Genomic DNA, 6033 nt, shown 5'->3' with positions numbered 1-6033 from the left:
ATCTAATTACTGTCTATCTCTTATACCTCACACATACAGTATATAGGAGGCAGATTCTTTAATGTAATTCCTATAACATCTCCTTACTGACATAACATCCAAAGGTGGCAACAAGTATCAGCTAATGCTAGAAACGGCTTTCATACCTGGAGATCTGCAATAAGAAGCTCAGGTATGTGACTCACATTCTAAACATGTGCTGTGAGCTGTCAGGATGGCCGAGCGGTCTAAGGCGCCAGACTCAAGATTGATATTTTCCCTGCATATGGGTGTTCTGGTCTCCGAATGGAGGCGTGGGTTCAAATCCCACTTCTGACATGTGGTTTTTTTTTTTTATAATTTACTCTGACCAAGGATAAGCAACCTGTGGAACTCCAGCTACCGCAGAAATACACCTCTGAGTCTGCCTCAGTGGCGGTGCTCCCAGACACAATGAAGTCATTTGTCACTGGGTGCCAGTCCTGAAGTGGGCACCTGGCTCCATTGTCCCCCGGCCGTTTCAGGCACTGCTGAGGAGGAGCTGCACCCTCCATTTGCCGGGCGCCCGCTGAGTGTGTTACCAGCAGGCGCCCAGCTCCTGCTCTCCTGTCTCCCCCCCGGCGCCAGCCGGAGAACGGAGCTCACTCTCGAGCTCCGGCTTCCGGGTGCCACAGTGCACTATGGGAGTGACGTCATGATGTCACTTCCTATTTCCGAGCAGCGGGCGCCAGGGACGTACGGCAGCAGCACTGGAGTGGGGTTTAAGGTAAGTATTGTTTTCTTTTTCATGTATGTGTGCGTGCGGGGGGGCACTACAGGCGGCTTACTAGTGGGGGCTTACTACTGTGGGCACTACAGAGGGCTTACTACTGGGGGCAGTACAGGGGGCACTACGGGGGCTTACTACTGAGGGCACTACAGGGGGCTTACTACTGGGGGCACTACAGGGGGCTTACTACTAGGGGCAGTACAGGGGGCACTACAGGGGGCTTACTACTGAGTGCTTACTACTGGGGGAACTACAGGGGGCATTACAGGGGGCTTACTACTGGGGGCACTACAGGGGGCGTAGTACTGGGGGCACTACAGGGGGCTTACTACTGGGGGCAGTACAGGGGGCACTACAGGGGGCTTACTACTGGGGGCACTACAGGGGGCTTACTACTGAGGGCACTACAGGGGTTTACTACTGGGGGCACTACAGGGGGCTTACTACTGGGGGCAGTACAGGGGGCACTACAGGGGGCTTACTATAGAGGGCACTATAGGGGCTTACTACTGGGGGCACTACAGGGGGAATTACAGGGGACTTACTACTGAGGGCACTACAGGGGGCTTACTACTGGGGGCACTACAGGTGGCATTACAGGGGGCTTACTACTGAGGGCACTACAGGGGACATTACAGGGGCTTACTACTGGGGGCACTACAGGGGTTTACTACTGAGGGCACTACAGGGGGCTTACTACTGTGGTCACTATTTGGAGCACTACAACTGGGGGCACTACAGGGGCCCTTACTACTGAGGGCACTGCATAGGGGGACCACTACTGGGGGCACTGTATAAAATGAACTGCATAAGGGGACGTCAGAGGCTGGGGCTGGCATAGGTGCTGGGGGGTGGTAAATTTTATTTTGGGGGTGGGGCACCAATATTTATATTTTCTCCAGCCACCTGGGATGCAGTTATGCCACTGGTTTGCCTTGCCACAGTTTTGCTGTTAGGGCATAATAAAACTGTCAGGGAATGCTGAGATTTGTAGTTCCGCAGCAGCTGGAGTGCCACAGGTTGCCTACCCCTCATCTATGTCAGATGTCATAAAATAATCTTCTATGCTTTAACACCCTCGTTTCACAATTTCAATAAACGACCCCCCCTTTTCAGCCACGCGGGGGCTTTACTTGCCACACTGGGTGTCACTGACCCCAGTGCTGCCATTCGGTGTCTGCTGTGGAAAATGTAAATCCACGATAGTTCAAGTACAATAACAATTCAGAGGGACTTTAACTCATAGGACATACAGTACATACTACATGATAATAGTAATGCAATAGTAATAGTAGTATTGTGATGGGCTTATAAATTGATTTCAGCAACTATTCAATTGTTTCTCTGTTTCATTCTAAAGTGTGCTTTGAGGGCTGTTTTGGCCTTAGTAATTCTGCGGATAGCAAAACTGCCAACCAAATCGCTGAGGTTTATAACCCGGCGCTTAGTAAATTTTGCCCCTTGTGTGTACAGGTAAAGTCTCATATATCCAAATATTCAGAAATACAGAATTGTTTTGAGTGTGACTGCGATAGTGACACACCTGCTTTGTGATGGTTTAATGTAAACAAATGTTGTTTAATGCACAAAATTATGAAACGTATTGTATAACATCATCTTCAGACTGTGCATGAAGTGTAATATGAAACATAAATGAATTTTGTGTATGTACACACACTTTGTTTGATTCACAAAATCATTAAAAATACTGTATATAATGACCTTCAGGCTGTGTGTATAAGGTGTACATGAAATAAAAAGCATTATGTGTTTAGATTTAGGTCCCATTCCCAAGAAATCTCATTACGGTTTGCAAATATTCCATAACATGGAAAAATCTAATATCCCCAATTCTCCTGCTCCCAAGCAGTTTGGATATGGGAGACTGAACCTGTATGACTTATCATGTCAGATCCTCACCCAACACTAATGCACTTGTGGGATCTACCTTGTAAGGTGCTGTGGACCTAGTGGCTCCATATAAATAAAGGATAATAATAATAAAAATATTAGTAATAATCTAAAATGGCATCATAACCACAATGTGGCAAACATTATCTCTGTATCGGCCTTACATTTATAGCTAACTTTGCAGGATATACAATTTGTGCTGCTTTGCTATCTTTTGTCTGTCTACATTTCATGATGAACCTCCAAGACCAGCACCATGTATTTCCAGGAATTATTAGAACCTCTATGTTCATGCTTCTGAAATCCATCTATACTCTTAAACATGGAATAATACATTAAAAAAATGTTTTTTTTCCTCTAAGTTGAAAAACAACAACAACCCATGGATACATGTATAACTATAGCTGTATAACAAGGATATCAGACCACAGTGTAGCTGTTCCATTTGTGTCACCCAGAAGACTTTCCATTGTAGCATCATCATAAGCATTTTAAAGTATAGAATTTATATGACAAACAGATAAAGGTGCAGTGGATATAATAAACATGCAAAATTAGATTATAAATAAGAGTGTATTACGAGTACGGGATAACTTAAAGTCCATTGGTACATGGTGTATGTAATAAATATCTAGGCTATAACTTGTACAACAAGCATATTATAATCCCTAAAACCTTGTAATAGCTCCTAGTTTGTATGATCAGGAGAATGAACATCTCATATGAGCACATTTAGGAGAGTCTTGGCGAGTCTATTCAGTGATCTTCATCCAATATACGGTAACATACTGTGACATCAGGTTATCCCTAATCCAAACTGGAATAGATGAGATATTACTATATACAGGTTGAGTCTCCCATATCCAAAATGCTTGGGACCAAGGGTATTTTGGATATCGGAATATTCCGTATTTTGGAATAATTGTATACCATATTGAAATGTCTTAGGAATAGGGCCCAAATCTAAACACAGAATGCATTTATGAATCATATACACCTTATACACACAGCCTACAGGTAATTTTATACAATATTTTCAATAATTTTATGGCTCAAAAAAAGTTTGTGTACATACATGAAATTCATTTATGTTTCATATACACCTTATGCACAAAGCCTATAGGTCAGTTTATACAGTATTTTTAATAATTTTGTGCCTTCATAAAGTTTGTGTACATTGAACCATCAAAAATCAAAAGTTTCACTATCTCAGTCATGCTAAAAATATTCCGTATTTCGGAATATTCCGTATTTCGGAATATTTGGATATGGGAGACTCAACCTGTATACACTATTTAACGTCAGTGGATGATTCTCCTGTAGTGAGAGGTTATTGCCAGCTTAAGCTGCTACATTACGATACATAGTATACCAGTGTACCCTAATAAAGTATCACAAATTTGCAACATTAATTTGTAACTAATGGTACATTCTAGAAGCTCACACATATGAAAGACTTACTTTATATTTAGAATAAAAGCAGCACACAGCCTTGTTTTGTAACAATCTGTTTATTCACATTAAATTTCCTTTTATACTTTGCTTTGAATAGACCCTATTATAGGGCATATAGATGTGATTACATACTGATACATAAGAACATACAAATCATGATGAATTATATGTACAGGAAATACATAAACAACAAACAACATATATTAAGATATTAGTAAATAATTTGTATTGATACCTGTCTATAGAGTATACTGAATAAAGAATTGTTGTTAGATTGATATTTCTACTAGATGGAAAGTGCATCCTACTGTACACTGATTCCTTCTTCTATGTAGTGAGAGGTTATATTGCCAGCTTAAGCTGATACATTACGATACATAGTATACCAGTGTACCCTAATAAAGTATCACAAACTTGCAACTTTTATGTGTAACTAATGGTGCATTCTAGAAGCTCACACATATGAAAGACTTACTTTATATTTAGAATATAAGCAGCACACAGCCTTGTTTTTTAACAATCTGTTTATTCACATTAAATGTCCTTTCTTTTCTAATCACTTTCTTTTCTTGTACTGTCTGGTTTTATACTTCACTTTGAATAGACCCTATCATAGTGCATATAGATGTGATTACATACTGATACATAAGAAGATACAAATCATATATTAAGATATTAGTAAATAATTTGTATTGATACCTGTCTATAGAGTATACTGAATAAAGAATTGTTGTTAGATTGATATTTCTACTAGATGGAAAGTGCACCCTACTGTACACTGATTCCTTCTTCTATGTAATTGTATGTATCTGTGTTTGGAATTAGTGGGTAGCACCTATAAGATATTATAATGCATATTACTTTGCCTCCTATGGAATTACATTTTGTAGATTCTCCCTTGATACAAATATTTGCTAACAGCGGCTCTTGCAGATAATTGAATTAAGTGTTTGGATCACAGAGTACAGCTGTGATTACTTATAAAGGGGCCCATTTATCATTAATCATTTGCCGCATATTCCCCAAAAACACCCATTTACAGGGGGATACCGGCAAATAGTCAGTATCCTTACAATGTATTATGGATGGATCGCAGCAGAGATCTCCAATATTTCCTGTGGTCCCTCCATTATCGGCAGCAGCCGCAACCCCCTAAGGTTTCTATGGGGATACGATGCGTTCTGGAGCTTGTCCCCCGCAGCCAACGCCATTTAAAGATAACGCGGTCACATCGCAGGGATGGTCTTCCTTCTGAGCCCCAGTCCCTGTGAGTGCTCTGTGATACATTTGGGCCGATATGATCGTATCCTGCAATGTGATCGTGGGCGCTAATCTCACGCCCAGATCGCATTGTGTATGTGATCATTAATAAAAGGGCCCCAAAGTGATTTGTGCAAAGGCTTTTTCCCTTGATAAATACATCATGATGCAACAGCTAATGTCTCTGTGGTGTAACTCATGAAACTGGTGAGTGCAGTGGAGGGGAATTAGCTCAAATGGTAGAGCGCTCGCTTAGCATGTGAGAGGTAGCGGGATCGATGCGCGTATTCTCCAGATAATTTTTTTTTTTTTTACAGCCCTCACAATGATTTTCCAGCCATGTTTCTCTGCATCCTATTGTAATATATATCACTGAGGCTAATCAGCCTGACCACTGCAACTCTTCCCAAATATAGCAATGTTCTATTACTCCTACATTTAGAAAAGTCTCTCAAACATGACCTGCAGGGGGTGCTAGAGCTCCAGATATACTATCATATACACTATGAGCCGTATTCAATTTGAGCCGATCCGCGATACTTTTTCGCGTCCTGGACTTTTCACCTACTTCACCTGTTTGTAGGTGGAAAAGTATCGCGCGCATGGCCGATTAACCCCGTATTCAATTTGAAAGTATGCGAAAACGGGACCCGGCGAAA

General features: G+C 41.4%; 1 non-coding gene across 1 annotated transcript; it reads left to right on the top strand.

Moving 5' to 3' along the window:
* Positions 1-208: 208 nt before the first annotated feature.
* Positions 209-318, top strand: TRNAL-CAA (transfer RNA leucine (anticodon CAA)). The gene is made up of 2 exons: positions 209-246; positions 273-318. It is a non-coding gene; the product is annotated as a tRNA-Leu (tRNA).
* The last annotated feature ends 5715 nt before the right edge of the window (positions 319-6033 follow it).

This window comes from Taudactylus pleione, unplaced genomic scaffold (genome assembly GCF_031769625.1).
Source record: "Taudactylus pleione unplaced genomic scaffold, aTauple2 ptg000174l, whole genome shotgun sequence".
NCBI classification, from domain to species: Eukaryota; Metazoa; Chordata; class Amphibia; order Anura; family Myobatrachidae; genus Taudactylus; species Taudactylus pleione.
This window is presented reverse-complemented; position numbering and strand designations above follow the sequence as displayed.